Below are 19,457 nucleotides of genomic sequence, written 5' to 3' on the forward strand. Positions count from 1 at the left end.
GATATCTATTATTTAACAGTATCTCATTAGATGAATACTTAATTGAAAATTTTGTCGTCTTTTTTCAACACTTTAGTTTCTTGGATTATCACAAGCTTGCAGTAAATGAGCGATATATTATCCACTCTTCATATTTCAACATATCCTTTCGTCAGCATAAACACTATTGAGTGTCATTCATGCATTTACTTGATCCAGGCGAATTAGGACACATCTTAGTGGCTTTACAATTCTCGCGCCGCAAAAATAATCATAAATGCAGCTATCAGTCAGTAATTGCACATACATATGTATGTATAATTATGCTTTTATGCATACTACATGCATTAAGTAATGGTACATACATATGTAGATATGTTTGTTTTGTGAATACTGCATAAGATTATTTTTATGGTGGGCGAACATGTCCCAACCGAGATAGTGTCGATTCCATAGACATTGTCTACATGCATACACATATATATGTATGTTTTGTATAGGTAGGTAGTTCTCGGGCACCACAGCTATGCTCGTTCAAAAGAATATTGTTTTATGTCTATAATCTGATGATGTTACACGGCCAAGTACCTTTCAAGTATTTGCACTAACATTACCACAAACAGAAAGAAAACACATTTTCCTAAATAATCACACCAGCACATACATATAATATAATATTATATATATAATGGTTTAGATGAAAACACGCACAAACACTATGTAAATAAATGTAGAAGCATCCGCTGGAACTGCAAATCCGCACCTGTATATGTGTATGTGTGACCGCGTATAAATTTGCAGAGGTGTATGACGCCTGCGTTATGTCTACGTACGTGCGTGCGCGCGACTAGCTAACCGGCTTATTGACTTGCCAGACGCCGAATTGAACGACTGTTAAGCAGACAGAAGTTTTCGACCGAATTGGTTTAATTTATATTGAATGAATTTGTTTGATTTCGTTCGCTTGGTTAGTTGGAATCGCTCGCGTCTGTCACCAGTGCTGGTTGATGGTCAACTAAATTAAGTATGGGACGACACAGTGCTGCAGACTCGACGGTTGTCAGCGCCATACCCACTCCCACACAAATACACATAAATAATAATATAGATATATGTTTATGCAAAGTATGAGTAGTGCTGATCTGCAGCCCCAGTGTGCACGCGTGCCACTTGTTTGCATGGGCTTACATTGTGTGTGTTGCGTGTGCGGAAATCGCAAAATAGGCGCAACTCAGCTGACACTGGCGCGTCGCTAGGTTGCGGTCGTGGGGCAATCAAATGGCGCGCTAACAGACCAAATGGACGATAGACAGCAGGGCAGGCCAACAGTTTTTATCACTTATAGATACTTTTTTTCGGCCGTTGTTCCTGCTGTCGCTGTCCGTAGTCTCACATAAAATATGTACTTACGCCATATGCATACAGACATGTATGCATGTAGCTGTGCTGGATTTGTGGGTGGGGGTGCATTAAAGTGATACGACTTGCCGATGACAGTGACACAATTATCAAAATTGCCCACAAAACACCACTAACTTACATACGCGCACATACTAATATATATAAAATAAACTAAAAATACATACCCAGTACATACACACAAGTACAGTGCGCCCTCGATTTTTGCAACCAATTAAAAAATAAAATAATACTAGCGGAGAACAATTTTTTTCAATCGATCTAATGAAAATACAATAAACAAGTCACAGAAAACTTATTATTTTGTATATATTTATCTAAATAGTACAATAGTTAAAAATTTGTAAAAATACTAATTAATTTGAAGAAAAAAAAATAAATTTTAAATTAAGCAACTTTTAGGCAAATTGTTTCCAAGATTTATGTACATATAGTATAGTATACATGTTACAGTGAAACACCGAAATCTGAAGAATGTCGACTTTCACCGGTGAATGTCAAAATTCACATAGTCGCTTGGTCTATGTTCGAAATATTTGCTAAATACTCTTATTTCTGACACCGGTAAATGTTGACATTCACCATACACTAATGGTGAATGTTGAACATGTTGGAGATTTATATTTTCTTCTCCGTAGTTGAGTCGCTATAAAACGCCACAAGGATAACGTAACTTTTTCGCCTCTCTTTCTGAAAGGAATGACCAAGAATTTAAAATACACGGTACATTCTATATGAGAAAAGAAAATAAAAGTAATAAAAAAAATACTTACTTAAGTGATTGAAATCTTTTTTATTGCAACAACTTAAACTATTATGACACTTTTAATTGCACAAGAGTCCCTTGCATTTACAACTGCATTTATTTGTACAGGGTGGGCCATATAGAGTTTGTTTTTTGAACCACCTATTTTTTTGAGAATGGTAACACAAATGACATGTCAAATGTGTTCGTAATTTACTTAAAGGTTTGACACTTACGAAATGGGACGCTATACGCTTGAACAAAATTGGGAAATATTGAAAACCTATTTCCAGAGTGGTGAGTCTTCTTCTTCTTTTCTGGTTTTCACATCGGTGGCTACGTCAATAAGCAAAATTGTCGGATTTGGGGCTCAGAAAATCCACACGTTACTGTAGAGGAGCAAATGCATCCACAACGAGTCACTGCTTGGTGCGGTTTTTGGTCTGCCGGCATCATCGGGCAATTTTTTTTCGAAAATGAGCGAGGAGCCGCGCTTACAGTAAATGGCGAGCGTTACCGTGACATGCTCAACGAGTTGTTTCCAAAAATTGAAGAGAATGACATGGACGACATTTGTTTCAACAGGATGGTGCAACTTGTCACACTGCCAAGGTTACACTCGGACTTTTGGCCACCGTTTTTAAAAACCGAATAATCGGCCGAAATTCCGATATCAATTGGCCGCCTCGGAGCTGTGATTTAAGCTCGTTGGACTATTTTTTGTGGGGAGCCGTTAAGGACAAATGCTATGCCAACCATCCAGAGACGACTGATGCTTTAAAACATGAAATCGAAGTTTCCATTCATGAAATTGGAGTCCAAACAATCGAAAATGTGCTTAAAAATTGGGTTGATCGAATGGCCTACTGTAAAGCCAGTCGTGGCAGTCATTTGAACGATATTATTTTTTATTCATAAATGACAATGTTTAATCTTCAAAATAAAAGCAAAAGTTTAAAAAAATATTGATTAGTTTTTTTCTATAGCCGATTCAAAAAGCAAATTTTACATGGCCCACCCTATATTATTGAAAGGAATAAGAAAAAAGACCTGACGAGGAGTGTTTCTAAGAAACCTCAAAAATGCATTTTTTTCAAAAATTTTGACCAAAGAAGTAAACATTTTTTCCACCAAATTTTGCAAAACTTCTTTCCAATAAATTTCTTTAAAATATATTTTTTCCTAAAAGCAAAAATGTATAAAATATTAGAAAAAAACGCATTTTAAAAACTATATTTTTATTATTTTAAAATTAGTTTGCAGAAAAGTTAACGACAAAATCCGAAATACTTGGACCACTTGACGCTTGCATATAAAGTACACAAATAAAAGTACACATACAAATTAATCTGCACGCCTCGCCAAAGGACGGTTAGATTGTTGCTATGAGCTTCAAAAGGTTTCAACAATTAAGAGTGGCCCGAAAAAGAAAATCTCAATGAATGTGCATCTACGGCCAAGGGGTCCAACGGTGTTTTAGTGCTTGTAAGGGAAGAAGAAGCAGAAAAACGTCGGATATTTTTGAAAGTGAGATGAATTTTATTGTGAGTTTTAGTATTGTATAAAATGAATACTTTACTATTTTTAATAAGTATTTTTCACTATTCGATTTCTCTTTGAATAAATTCATTACATTTTGTTTCATAAGTGTGGCATTTCACTTTAAAATGCATAATTGGGGTAAAATGAGAATATTTTTGGCCTTAAATTTTAACATCAAAAGTGAACCCGCTTGATTTTAATCAGTTCATATATTCGTGCGCATACTGTACATGTGTACAAGTTTGTATGTGATGGATATTCCTCATACAAAAATTCTAGGATTTTCAAATGCGTAATTTAAATAAAAAATAATCCACTGGCACTCATCATTCGCATATCAAAGAAATTTCTTAGTAACTGCTGCTCAACTGTATGCATGCGATAGTATACTTGTATATGTGCATATATAATATATGTACATATACAGTATTCTGTTTTTATGCGTTTTTTTATGCGGTTTTGAAATAGTGCGGTTTTTAAAAAATATAAAAAATGCATGTCGACCTATCGGGAATTGTACATATAAACAAGATTCTAAACCAGCTAAGCAAAAACTCATCACAGATTACATCAAAAATGCTAACCCTTCAAGTATGGAACCGCCTGCATCACCATCCAGATAAGACGTGTACATTTCCTTAAGTGACGGAAGTGATTTTACGCCAAATCCTAAACGAATGCGCAACATGCGGGTATTGTCTGATTCTATTTCTGACGATGCAAATTTATTTTTCGATTCTAACGTTTCTTAAATAAAGATATAATTTCCAAAAATATAATTTTTTGTTTATGCGATTTAATTATTTCAGATTCATGCGGTCTATGGAACGTATCTATAGTTATAATATGGGACTAGTACCCTTTTTTTTGTGCGATTTTATTACATTATTTTAGATTTATACGGTTCTTAGCACTTTTGAAACGTACCTATAGTTTTACTATAGAACTGGTAGCTTTTTTATGCTGTTTCTTGTGGAACGTATATACTGCATAAAAACAGAATCTACTGTATACATACATATATGCACTAGGGCGGTCGACTTAAAAATCGCTCATTGCTCTGTGGGCGTATTCTAGGGCGATTTTTTTGCCTCCCCATTTTTTTGCCGACCCGGCTTAATATGCATGTATATTGAGAATGCGTGTATGAATGTTGACTCTAGCTGTAATCAATTCCAAGGAAAAAGCTAAAAAAATCAATAAAAATATTTTTAAAAAGTGTTAAAAGTACCAACGTCTACAGTGCATTTATGAATAATTTTTCTGTAGATGTAGATGAGTATACTCATACAATTCATGTACATACAATCAAAATTAAGAAATTAATCAACGTAATATGAATTTTAAAGTAAAGAAAAACGTTACGCTTTGACTGATTAATTCTACTCACAAGCTATGAGAACTGATTACTCGTATTTACTCTGATTGTCAATCTGCAATCAAATCAACAGACCGTTGTAAAATATTTTTAACTGACGCTGCTATAAAAGAAATATATATAGTATGTACCAAACGCCAGCGATTTAGCGCCATCTATTTAGTGAAAGACGTTTTTTATCGATTGCAGTACTTCCTGCTTCGGTAAGGAACGGCCAAGTGATCTATAGCAGTTTATGGCATTAGTAAGATCGATGCTGTTGTAACAGTATAAACATTCCCCACGTACAAGGTGGCGCAAAATTAATCACTCTATCACGCAAACAAATAATGGAGTGTGTAAAGGTCAAAATAAAGATTTCCCTCACCCAAATTAATTTTTTTTAGTAAAAACGATATTCAAAAACATATTTGGAGGATTAATTTTAATGTATGATGGTGATGCCTTTGATAATATGTTAGTCATTGGCGATAGCAATGTAATGCTATTTGTAAAAATTTCAGTGTACTTGTCCCAAACCGTGCGGGACGAGTTAAGCTTCAGCCCCAAAATTATGAATAGTTGCGGAAACCACCAAAGAAGTGAGAGTTTAGACAGTAACGTAGCGGCAGTGGCAGAGCAAGGTGCAATACACTCCAGTTCCTACATTTTTCTTAACTATTTCGATGTTCTCATCACTCGCATAGTTCAGTTGGTCGAAAAAATTAGGTAAATCATCCGCCAAGGCGCTGCCCGCTTTAAACTCTTATACCACTTGCATGTTTATCTTTTCTACAATATAATATACCAATATTGTATAAATGAGAAATTAGAATTATATGAGTCGAAAGCTCTGACACCTAGCACTCCATTAGTTATTAAGTATTGGGTATGGGAATAAGTTTCCGCCCTTTTTTAGCCAAAGTTACAAATTATTGAAACAATTAAATAATACATGATTTTATGTGAAGTATGTGCAATTCGAAGCTACAATTTTACTCCATCTCTCAGGATGTATACGGACTCCTCTGATGAAAACTTCGAGTTCTTTTGACTTGATCCATTCATTGAGCCAGTTTACGATGCTTTCGTAAGAAGTGAACCGCTCTCCCATAAGGGTTGACCGCATTGATCGGAACAGATGGTAATCCGAAGGTGCATTGTCTGGGGAATACGGCGGGTGGGGCAAGATTTCCCAATTCAATCCCTCTAAATATTTCTAGACCGATTTAGCAACGTGTGGCCTGGAGTTCATGCAGCTAAATCAGTTTGTCATGTCCACCGTCCCATTCCGGCCGCTTTTCTTTGATGGCCGCCAGTGATGGTTTCAGATGGTTTAAGGAGTTCATAGAAGATGACAACCTTCTGATCCCACCAGACAGCACAACATAACCTTTGGAGCACTAATATTTTTTTTTCGCTGTCGATGGATCTGGCAGCGATTCACCGCTTAGAGTTATCTTTTTTCATCACCAGTGACGATGCAATGCAGAAAACCTTTTCTTTTCTGCCGTTCAGGAAGCATCTCACACGTCACCAAACTTCTATCGACATCCCTCTCCTTCAATTGAAGTGGCACTCAGTTACCTGCTCTATGGACCACTCCCATCGTGTGCAAACGTTTACCGACGGTAGATCTATCAACATACAAGGCTTTAGACATATCACCAAGGGTTCGACATGCATCTTCATTCAATAATTGTTGTAGTTGAGTATCTTCGAATTTTTCCGGTGCGCCTTCGCGATCTTTATCACTCACGTAGAAATTGCCACTTTGGAAGCGTCGAAACCACTCCTCCACAAATTGTACTTGATGGTAAATATTGATCAATATTCGACACGTTTCAGCTGCACTTTTCTTTAAAAGGTAATGATGAAGCATGACTTGCCGAAAATGTTGTTTTTTCGGGACAAACGAAGACATCTTTGATGTCAGATCAAAACGGATCTTTACGCTTCAAACGAGTGTCAACCACTGCGATCGAGACCTTACATATGCACCTTCAAATCACCAGTATATTACTAGAGCGAACACAACAATAGCACTCTTTTACGAGGACGGAAACTTATTCCCATTCCCAAAAAAAAAAAAATAATTTTTCAAAATGACACAAAATTAATTATCCAATTTTGTTTTTGACTAATTTGTTTACTGAATAAACAAAAATTTATTTTAAGTGATAAAAGTATTTATTTTGACCTTTACGCAGTCCATTATATCTGCTTGTATACTGCAGGCGTCTAGTTCACAAGTGTCAAATATGATTGACGTACGACGCCATTTCCAAAAATTATAAATCTTCTGATGGAGTGATTAATGTTGTGTCTCCTTGTATTACTTATTATATCTAAATATAATAAATAAAAGAAATGAACAACAACAGCTGTTGATCAAATCCCGAAATAAATATCTCAACCACAAATACATATTTGTGAAAATATTTGCCAAATATTTTTTCCTATGACATTAAAAATTACTTTCTAACTCAAGTGTTTGCGTGTACCTTAACCTTTTACCTGCTATTTTTAATAATTTTTTTACACATAGTTTACTACTAGTACTAGAACTAGCTAACCTCTAATAGTATCTAGTGGCTTTTGTCTGAATACCAGCATAAATCTAAATTTAACTACATGTGAGTTTCATATTTTATTTTTCCTAAGCTTATTTGTTGTTGGCTGAGTAAATCAGCAGACGCAGTGACATATGGAAATACAAAGTGATCGCAATTCGCGCGACACTCTCAGTGGACGCTGACCGCGATGGAATTTTTCGTTAATCTCCTGCTGTGTAGGCTGTCTACAATATGCGCTATATAAATATGTTAATTATATTATATTATAAATAATAAAAATATGTATGTGTATGTGTGATACACATACAGATGCATTCATAGGTGCAAAGTAAAAACAAAAACAAAAATAAAATTTTAAAGAGTAGAGATTTTTGTTAATAGATTTTGGCAAGAATGTGTTGTATGTTATTGGCATAAATAAACCAAATATATTATGTGGAATTATTAGGTCCACTTAATTTCTTTAAAAAAATCAAAAATTTGCAAATATATTATAATTTTGTACATAGACAAAAATTGGAAGATAATTGAGCATAAAAAATGCAATTACAAAGAAAAATAAACAACAATTTCCGTTGATGTGCAAAAATACATAGACAGTCGGTTTTTTGTAACGACGGACACTGTAGCCTCAGTAGCGATCGCCCCTCGGCAAGCAATGGCAAACCTCCGGGTGTATTTTTGCCATGAAAAAGCTCCTCATAAAAAAATATCTGCCGTTCGGAGGCGGCATACAACGTTAAGAGGAAAAACATCGAGAAGCGATTTTCCCAGGACCTCCTTTTTCTTTTGTAAGGCTGCAAAAATGACGCCTTGCCCAAGCCGCAAAAAAGATCTGAACCTATGTATAAATGTAGTCGATGCTTCCTGCTTCCCTGTTTGCGAATTTTTCAGCAATCCCATTTCCTTTAATACTAATCTTACCTACTATCAGATATTTTTTAAGAGCTTGAAATGAGAATACCAAACAGAACTTTTTTTATTATAATCTGGTTAGATATCTCTTTATCTCTTTAGTTAAAGATATCTCTTTATGACATTTGTTTTTTGGATATGATATACGGCATATGTCCGCTGCGGCCACGAGATACATGGTCCATTCGATCAGTCCATTTGTTTATTACCTTTGGCAATAAGTCTGGCTATAACTATCGAAATCGATAGTTCTCATGCATCTAAAAGATAGTGCGTTTTTAAGGATCCAAATTTGATCGGTCATGGCAAGTGTGTCAGGCCTTCTGAGACCCTCCATCACCAGCTTAGATTCTTACCTCTAGCACTTAAAGTTTGTAAATACCATAATTTGCAATCGAATTATAATATTCAATTTGAGTAAATTATATATATGACTTGGCGATTTTCTAAATATTTTATTGTTCGGTTTATATGTAGTATTCCCATATAAAATACAACTTTTTTTAATTACTACGTCAGTAGTAGTCCTTTCTCAAACTTCTTTAATTTTATATCACTATGCTAATATTTTCTTCAATTAGTTTTCTAAGCAAATGCGTTTCGCAATATGCATTGCTTTTACAAAATGAGTTCCGCGCGTAAAAAACGTAGTGTTCCTATGTACACACTCTTCGGTACATATGTACATTTGCAGCAAAATATTTGAAGAAGTCGAAGACGTTGATAATTGGGTGCAATGATATACGGAAGTTAAAAACGTTGGAGACATCTCCGGACGAGGCAAAAAAAAAACAAATATCTCTGCGAAGCAATATCAGAAGATCATTGATTTGTTTTTGACAAAGTCGAGTTTATTGTTGCGTGCAACAAAAGCAGTTTTAGGGAAAGTGGTGCCAGTGTATCTAAAGACACGTTTCGAGAACGTTTACTTTCAGAAGACTTTCATGGGCTAAAGCAAATTCAGAACTAAATTGGGCAACCGAAGTATGCGAGACGCTCTGCAATACCACTAAACCGGGAGTGAAAAGTTTGAGCAAGTGACCGAACGAATCTGTGTTGTTTGTGGATCTAATAACACACAGTAACTCCAACGATTCCTTTCTGGTAATTCGGACGTTGAATATATGGGACGCTCTGGTAGGGCAAAAATCCGAAATATGGAAGTCATCGAGTTGAACCGGAATTTGAGCAGGAACTGAAAAACAGGAATCGTTTGCATATTGCTGATCTCATGAATAAGCTCTATGTATGGTGTTGGATTAATGCCTGCGATTGACACCCTTTTTCAGCGAATGGTAACGGGCGATAAAATTTTTCCCACAGACGAGAACAACAGCCAAAATAGATTGTAATCAAAGCATTGTAGCTCGGAAGTTTAGGAAGCGGAGTTCTAACGCATCTATCGTACAGTCTACCCCCGTACCCATCCCGTGGTGCTCACTTTGTAAACATTTGCAACATATTCTTGATGATATAAAATTAGTTCAAAAGGTTTGAAAACAGGAAATAGTGAAATATGCAAGATGTTCTGGATGATGGGATCGATGGAGAATTGCTCTTGCATAACAAATCTACATAATAGGCACCGCTGATTCTTTTCCCCTTTTCGAAGTAAATTGGTGCGAATGACAATGCGCTCATTTAAAAAAACTGTTGACATGAGCGTGTTGGCCGACAGGGCCACCTAGAAATACTTCCGATTCATGAGAAGAAGTTGAGTGTATCGTCCGTTTACTCACAATAATAGCAAACCGACATATTGCAAAGTTTTGACTATTCTTGTATTTTTTACTTAATTTTTATTTAAAAATGTAGTTCAAACTACAACGGAAATCATATAACTTATAGTTTGAGGCTTTGCATAAAATATAAAAACATCCAAAAATTTTAGTACAACTTTCAAATCTGATAAAATTTTGTAGCCCGTTCAATTTTGGTATAATATTGTGCCAGTTTGAGGTGGAAAAAATTTGCACTGATATTTGATATTATATATTTTTATTTGTGCTTAAACTCACATATGTATGTATGCACATCAATTTCGCAGTTTGAATTCGATAATGTTCCAATTATTAAGTTCTTATTTGAACTTCAATAGTTTTTTTGTTTGTATTCCATAATCAAAAGTTTATGCCAAGAATATTAAAATTCAATTTATGGCACACGTAGGCATGTGCGTGACCTCAAACAACTATAAATACAGCAAGGCAGCAAGAATTGGTAACCAAACACCCACAGCGCCGAAAAGTATTTATGAAAGCATGCCAGTACATATATGAACACATACATATGCATACATGGCAACATAGAAATAAAAAAATATATTTGAATCATAAGAAACTGGAAATTAGTAATGCGCTGCGTCCATATGTTTCTTCTTGCCAATACTCGTATTTGTTTAATTGTTTGTACTGACAGGCACTTATGGCAATTCGCTATATTTCTTTCTAATATACTTATTTACATATGAACATATGAACATATGTACATATGTAAGAGGTTGCATATAAATTTAGTTTTCCGAATTCAATTAATTATATAAAGGGTGTTTTTGGTGGTATTTTTTCAAATATTTTATTATTGCTCATTGAATAAAAACTGCTTTGGGTTTTGAAAATCTACTAGTGAACATAAGCTTAAATTCGCATAACTTTTTGTGCTCTTCAATAAAAACAATAACGATAATAACGATAGAGCGGAAAAGTTTTGACGCTTCATCTTAGCAAGATGCTTAATTTCTCTGGATTATTTAGTTCAAGGCTATGAGGTTATAGGCTAAGATCTTTGCGCAAAATTCAACAATGTGATTTGAGGGATTTTCAGTTCCTGTGATTGCTTGATATTTGACTATTTTGAATACTTACGGCGGCGATATTTCGGTACTTTGATCAATGCATATCTCATTACTGAATAGTTTTGACTGGATATCATTCATTATAGCACGCACAGCCACGCTTATTATCCGAATTGCACAAATGCTCTTCAAGTTTTGACCACCGGGAATTTGGGAATTCTAGAGAAGGCAATTGTTTACCGATTTTAATAATTTTTTTCTTAAAATGGTCGTAAATGATTTTGTAAGAAAATTTCAATTTTTTTTTATTATATCAAAACATACCCTTGCTCCTATTTATTTTCATGTAAAATTCCGAGAAACTTCAAAAAATATGTATTCAAATGCAGGTTGGCATTTTTTTAATTGTAAATAGTTCTAATCAATGGTAATACATCACGGCAATTACGCAAATTTCCAATCCTCCTTAAGGTTCACCCCTTGCCCTAAATAGAAAAATTTATTAAAATTGGTAAAAATTTGATCCTGTAGCCATTTTTGAACAAGATCCTCATTGCGCTGTGGTCAAAGCGCTTTTTCGATACTTTGCGCAAAAAAACACGTATAAGATTGTTCCGGTCTTGTCTTCAATACGGGCAGCAAATTTTGTTTTACACATTCAATAGACTTCAAACGAGTACCCCAGAGAAGTAATTCCGGTTTTCATTCATAGAACGCAATTCCGATAAATTTGGTATTATTTACCCTAAATTTATTGAAAAACTAACTGAGTGCCCTGAAGACTTATACTCTGTAGAACTACTACGATCCGGTGTATCCATATTTGAATATAGTTAGAAAAATTATAGGAGTCTCACTATGGAAAATTTAGGGATTACTAAACATAGTCTCAACGATTAAGAAAACAAAAAAGTCTGAGGGATATTTTCCAAAATTACAACAAAAAAAATGTTCCGAGAAATTTTGACCCATAAATATATTTTTTTCTTAAAAAAAAATTACAAAAACAAAATTTTTGTATTATAGTTTTACTCTTTAAATTGTCAAAAAAAAATAATATGAAACAAAGTGGCAACCCTACTCAAAATGTATGCTAATCTAAGTTATTCCTGAATATGTTTTGTTTTAGAAATCTTTAAGATAATGCCCAAAATACTTGGATCACTTTTCATGACATATAGTTTCTAACTATATATCGAATTCCGTGTAGAAGTTTAACTTGGCCATGGTCGTGAATTCTTATATTCCATTTCAATTCAAAGTTCATTTTATTATGTATGTATGTATTGTATGTATGTCAACACACATAATTTTGCACACATACTCATGTGATAATATAATAGACGTATTTAATGACGTGAAAAACTGTTGTCAGCCAACTAGAAAGTGGCAAGAAGGTTATTAACCCTTTTGAGTGAGTGAACGCCTTCGTTTATTTGCCTCAAATCGCCACGATTAGTGGGCACTTCAGTTGACGCTGTGTTGGACGGGATGCAAAGATTGAATTATTGTATTAAAAAGTAACAACAAATTTACCTGCCACGCGCCAAAAAACGAAAAAAAAACAACAAAAACAAATTTATAGCCAACATTTTGTCTACCAACTATTAAATTCAATATTATGCATAAACTGCTTATATGGATATGTATGTACATATATAAATGCGTATGTATATATGTAAATAGTGTATGTGCAAACACGTTCGATTGGGCAGTCAGCCAGTACAGTCATTCATGAATTTATTTCTTCGATAACTAACCACAGTCGAGACAGAAGACCAACAAAATGTAATTTTTGCAATTTTCATTCACAAATCGACAGAGTGGAAAATAGCGAGTGGAACGTTGCTTACTTGTTTGCTTATTCAAATATGTATGCACATATGTATGTATGTGTGTACATATGTATATAAATTTATATATGGATATATCTACATTGCGTGCAGTAAAATTCCTCATTACGAACAGTCCTTGTACGAGTGATCGTACAGCTTCAATGGCTAGACAAATTTCGCGCATACTGATTTTTCATTAATTCTTCCAAATATTATGCCAATAATCGCACGTGGACACTATGCTTCAAAGCATTTTGAACAAAAAGTCTGGCGAAATTTAAAAATAATCGTAAGCAAGAAAAATTAAAGCCCAGTAACGAAAACTAGCATCTCAGCTAAGGGAATTAAAGTTAACTAAATTAAATATAATTTTTTGCCTCCAAACGGCCGTATGTCAACACTTTGATCTAGTTCTAATGCAATATTTAGAACTTTTTTTATAGAAGCTACTTTTAAAACACTTTGCGCCCTAAAATTGTCACTGCAAGCTAAGCCTCAGAACTGTTCAAAGCTATTACTTGCAGCTGTGCATTTCATCAAAATAGAATCAACAACAATCCAAATCTGCTTCCGTAACATAGGATTTTCAGAAACAGAGAGAGTTTTCCCTCGAAGGTAACTTTGTACTGCCAATCTATGCAAATGTCAAAAGGATGGTTTTCTGTAAATCGATAGAAATATCTGCATTGAAGACAGCAATTTAAAAAATAAAGCGATATTATGGACAAAAGTGATTCAGAAGAAAAATCTAATGAAGAAATAAGAGAGCCTGTAACAACATACGCTGTGTCGTTAAAACTTGCTGCGCGTTTGAAACAATTTACCAAAAAGGGCTCTGTAGCTTTTGAGCACATCAAAAATATCTAGAATCATATTGAAAATAAAAACTTCAAATTAAAACAATTGAAGTTGAACAGTTGAAGCAACTTTTCTAAAATTTTTCAACTTTTACTAAATGTGTTAAAAGTGGTATTTTACAATGTCTATAAACACTGCCTCAAATAACTATAGCACAGGGTCTTGCTGAAAATTTGTAACGATTTCTTTGTTTCTCATTTTATCCTAAATTTTTTTAATCACACTAATTTAATCACACTTTTTATTCAAAGTTTCAAAAACTTTCGAGTATGCAGATTTGTAACTCAATCTATTTTGGTATAAAAAATGGAAGGTGGGTAGTCTCTCAAAAATCGTGTTAATTTAATTATTTTTGTGTTTGCAGATGAGTGATTTCTTCGATTATAAAAAATGTGGAGCACTCGTTGTATGCAGAAATGCACGAGGGCGTCATCCAAAAAAAAAAAGTAAAAACATGTAAAAAATCAAAGCATGTCACTCGAAACTTACACTTTATTGCACCAATCGAAATTTTCTAAAAATTTGGATAAAACAGTTTGAAATTTTCATGAATTTGTTTTCTAATTTTTCTAAATTTGCAGATTGAAGCTTGAATTTACTTATATGGGTTTTCTAGGATTGGGTATTCCATTTCTAAGTCTCAAAACCAATAAAAAATTAAATAACTCAAAAATACAATTAACATAGTTTTGTAGAGCAGAAAGAGTTCTATCGAATGAATACTAACCCTTGGCAAACAGCAAACAAATCGTTGTAAGAGAAAAGAAAATATTCAAACTTATGAACTTATTCACCAACCCCATAATATTAATATGTATGTATCTGTGCATATGTGGTATGCATTATTAACTATATATAAATTTATAAATAAATAAACGGCAATTTTCAATCAATTTGAATGTAATTTTATGAGCATCCAGTTATGAGAAATTTCACTGTACTCAGAGATATGTACGAGTAGGTTACATATTGATGTGTAGAATTAGAATTAAATACTAGTTGCCAACACAACTCAATCGCACAAGCAACAAACAACTCTGTAGCACTGAATTTCTGGCTGAAAGATTTTTCGATTTAATTATTGGTGTTTCATTTATAATATATCTGCTCTTTTATGTTTTTTTTGGGTATGTAAACGAAGTGTGAATTTTCATTCGTTCGCATTGCAACTTTACTAGCACCGTGTAACGATTTCTGCTAATTCTAGTTTGATCCCAACAAGCAAAAACATATTTCTATTTTCTTTAAAGAAGAAATTTACAATTCTTATGTTGATAAAGATAATTTTTATTCCAACTGATGGATTTGCACGTTGAGAAGTAGTTGAGAATAATTATTTTTTCCAATGTTCCTGCATGCTTGTACTTATATTTTTTGTACAATTTGTCATACTTTCAACCAATCATTAAGTTATTTCTTGAGAAATATTCCCATATTCTGCCAATAACATCCAGATCAAATACATAGTATTGTGTGCAAGGTCAAGAACCAGACTACATTTTTTCGAAGATTTTTGAAGTAAACCCCCGATTTGTGGCTGAAATTTTAAAAGGAGGTCATAAGAGGTCAAATGTCTGTCAATACTATACAACTCTTCTTCATCCAAATCTATTTTGAAACGTAAAAAAATCTTTATTCACCCCTGAAGTGTCTTTCATGGAATTTACAGCATTTTACGAATTCGTCTATATGCGAAAACTAAGTATATAAGTAAGTAGAACCAGATAAAGTTTCGTGAATAGAGAAGAGTGTAATTACAAATATCTCTATTTTGAGTATTGATTTTTCGGTGTTGCTGATAAGAAATTTGAGATTCAAAAATTCAAAATAGCGGATGCAATATGGTATACTTCACTAACATCGCTTGAGTATTTTTGCTTGTGTTTTTTGTGGGTTACTTTATACGATGCCAGAACCACCTGTATATAAACTTTTTTAAAGTTACTCAAACAGAGGTTTTTGAGCCAAGTGCTCCAAGCATATAATTTATCTACGTTTCAACGTACTCAGGCGAATTCAGAGTGACAAGATGAGTACTTGGCTTTCCTAACTTCATTATTCTAAACAACTCAAACAAATTAACTGAAGTTCTAAAAAAGCCATCCACCAATATTAGATCCATTGTTTGGAATCTTTCGACTAATTAGGCAAATTAAATGAAATACTCAACATGTAGGTATGTATATTTTTTATATTATTCTCTTTACTCTTCTCCGTACTCAGAACAATTCTTTCGAATCTTACAATAGTTCACCAGATGATTTATTTATTGGTATTAAAAAAAAATTGGGCGGGGTCTTATATCCACTAAGTTTGATTTAAAATATTCATAAATGTTTGATAATTTGTTTGTCCGTCGGTGTTGAGCACATTTGATTATCTTTAACTGCTTCAAACTTGCTTTCTATTATACTGAATTTTACTAAGCTATAAAACTGCGAACACTAGATTTTTTTTATTGTAATTAAACAATATGAAATTTGTTAATTTTTTTAAATCTTGTACAATGTTTGAAAGATTCATATAAATGATATTTGTTGCGGCATAAACTATATTTTTGTAAAAAAATAATTAAAATTAAATAAACAAGCGAAAAGTAAACCAAACTAGTCAAAATACACCAAGCTGTAGGTCTAGTTTAGTGAGAAAAAAACTGCGTATTCGGAATTTTGAATTGAAAAAACTGAATTGAAACGGACTTGATTTGTGAAGGTTGGCTAGTTTATATGTCATTCAAGAGAGAAAATATCGCTGCTTGCAATGATATATAGGAGTAAGTAAAAAATGTTAAAAAAAAAAATTTTCTCATAGAATATTAATATAATCCTTTAAGAATATGCAAAAAAAAATTTAGAACGTAAATTTAAGTATTTCTTATATTATAGATCGTCAATCGTGACGTCTCTATTCTTTGCGTTCGAACGCTGGGAGAGGTATAGTTACGTTGTATTCAAACTTTAGACGCGTTTTTCTCAAAACTATATTTTTCAAATTGGCGTACACGACAACTCAAAAAGTTATTGACCGATCTCTCTGAAATTTTGCACACACCTTTTTTATGATATTACTTTCTATGTGAACTTAAAGTTTTCGAAAATTTTTCGAAAAAATAATTTTTTCGAAGAAAAAATTGTAGGAAAAATCGACCCACAATTCATTTTTTTAAGCATTTTATTCCGCGATATGTTGACTTCTTTATTTTAAATAATTTTAATGAAAATCAGGGAAAATATGGCCGTTTACAGGTATCTGTCCCCTTAATATAACCTAAGGAAAGCTGGAAAGCGAGAAAGTAAAATAAACGGCTGATTTTAGATTTTTGTACATTTTTCTCATTTTGGGCTATGTTTTAAACGACTATTGGTAAACAATGTTTATATGCGATTTTCAGGGTATCCGAATAAACTACCTTCAAAGCCTTTGGAAACGGAGACTGCCTTCGACTTGAGACTTTCAACTTTAAAAGCTGCAGCTTTGGTAAGAAAAACGGCAGCCACATATTCAAAAAGATAAAATTCTTATGACAAGCAGGCATCTGAGAACAAGCGGTTGAAACCATCTTCAAGCTTACACTCACCGCTAGAGCTACAAGTAGCCATTATCTCCGTGGTTAGGCGGGCGGTAAAATCAGAAACATGAAGTGGCTATATGTAGAAGAGAAAATATTGAGATTTATTCTTACAGAGATCAAACACGGCTCCAATAAAAACGGAGTCCTATTTGATGGTGTCAAATGACACAAGGGAGTCACATGAGAGGATGTAACTTTTCCAATGACTACGGGGGTGGAGATGAAGAGAAGGACGAAACCACCCTCTCTCTGATGAAATATCAAAACGAAGAGGTGCATCCCGACGATTGAACCGCAGTGAGAGGCCGTGCAAGAGATAAAGGAAACGACAGAGATGTTTGAATGAGCATCAGTCACCAATCTGGACAAATCCTCAAAGCACGGTCAATCGAGATAGGGCCCCTAAAGGTTGTCTTACCCGAAGAAAATAATAAGAGCAGAAATGAGACCACAGCCACTAAAGGTGGTCAAAATTAATTTGTAATTTGTAATTTGTAAGCAGCAACGGATGACTTGCTACCTTTACGGAGGAGGAGAGAGTGGGGGTGGCGCTAGTACAAAAACCATAGCTCGTGCAGGGCAAAGTCGCTCTTGGGAGAATTTCATTCTGAGCAAATTGATTTTTGAATATACCTATACTTTGTCACACAGTGCATTTTAAAATGAATTTGATTTGCTAATTTATTCAATTTTTATGAGAAAAATTAAGAGAAAATCCAGCAAATTTAAGTTGAAACTACTGAAGTTTCACACTTGAGATAAAGTTGAGAAACACAGTTTTTTTCTAAATAAAAAGCCTTTTCATGAGTATGCGTTATGAGGATTTGAGAAATACCTTAATTCTCAACTCAACTTGAAGTTGATATCAAGGCTAAGTGCTTATTGGGGTAAAGTAGAAAATGCATTAATGTTTTTTCATATCTGGCAGAACTTCCCTGAGCATACGACAATTCTGTTTCAACATATTAAACGAGTAGCTTAACTAATACCCAATTTATTTATGCTAATGTATGACATCAACTCTTGCTAATAAAAAAAAGCAACAACATAGTCTTAAAGCTATAAACAAATGACGCTGCAAATAGTTCAAGACAGCTCGCTTCCTGATCATGCAGTTATTTAGCAAAAAAAAAAACAAAAATGTTACTAATTTAATGATTGCAAAAGTGATTAAAAATTATTAATAACTTTTTTAATTTATATGGGGTAAATGTAGAAATATGAAATATTTCCTCAGTAATGGATCTCATCTAGCATGTCATCATCACCTACAGAGGTAGCGATTACTGCATTTTCATCTCGGAAATTATGAGCCAATTATACATAGTTATTGAAAGATGAAGACCATGAATTTGTAAACGAATTCAGAAAAAAATTATATCAAGTCACTTGGTGTAAATTTTTGTTGGCGGCTTGTTTGCTAGAAGAAATTTTTGCAGCGTAAATATAATTACGTATACATTTATAAAGTAGAGGGGAAGGTGGCGCAAAATTAAGAAGATTTATAATCTTTGCAAATATATTAGCTTTGTATAGTATGTACATCATATTTGGCCCTTGCGAACCAGAGAGCTGCAGCATACAAGCAAACAAGAAATCGAGCATGTAAATGTCAAAATGAAGATTTCCATTACCCTAAATAATGTTTTATGTAGTAATATTTCTTTTATTTAGTAAAAAAGTTATTCAAAAACAAAATTGGATGACTATTTATGTACCGCCTTGTGTAATTCAGCATAAATATCTAGCCAATGTTTATAAATTTTATACGAATTTAAATAAGTTGTGAAAATAAGTGATGCCACTCTTAGAAATTATTCATTCTTTCTGTTCCACAATTAGAGCAAAATAGACGAATAAGTTAAT

General features: G+C 33.6%; 1 protein-coding gene across 4 annotated transcripts in view; it reads right to left on the reverse strand.

Moving 5' to 3' along the window:
• The window catches only part of LOC129237813 (scoloptoxin SSD14), an 82,808-nt gene that overhangs the window by 47,569 nt on the left and 15,782 nt on the right, over positions 1 to 19,457 (reverse strand). The window contains exon 1 of one of the 4 annotated variants that reach the window (XM_054872756.1): positions 743 to 977. The exons of 2 other annotated variants lie outside the window; for them this stretch is intronic. The gene's annotated coding sequence lies outside the window, so the exon portion shown is untranslated. Of the gene's footprint in view, positions 1 to 690; positions 978 to 19,457 lie in introns of those variants that run through there. One more of the 4 variants, XM_054872755.1, reaches the window with a different exon arrangement.

The sequence above is a fragment of the Anastrepha obliqua genome, chromosome 2 (assembly GCF_027943255.1).
Source record: "Anastrepha obliqua isolate idAnaObli1 chromosome 2, idAnaObli1_1.0, whole genome shotgun sequence".
NCBI classification, from domain to species: Eukaryota; Metazoa; Arthropoda; class Insecta; order Diptera; family Tephritidae; genus Anastrepha; species Anastrepha obliqua.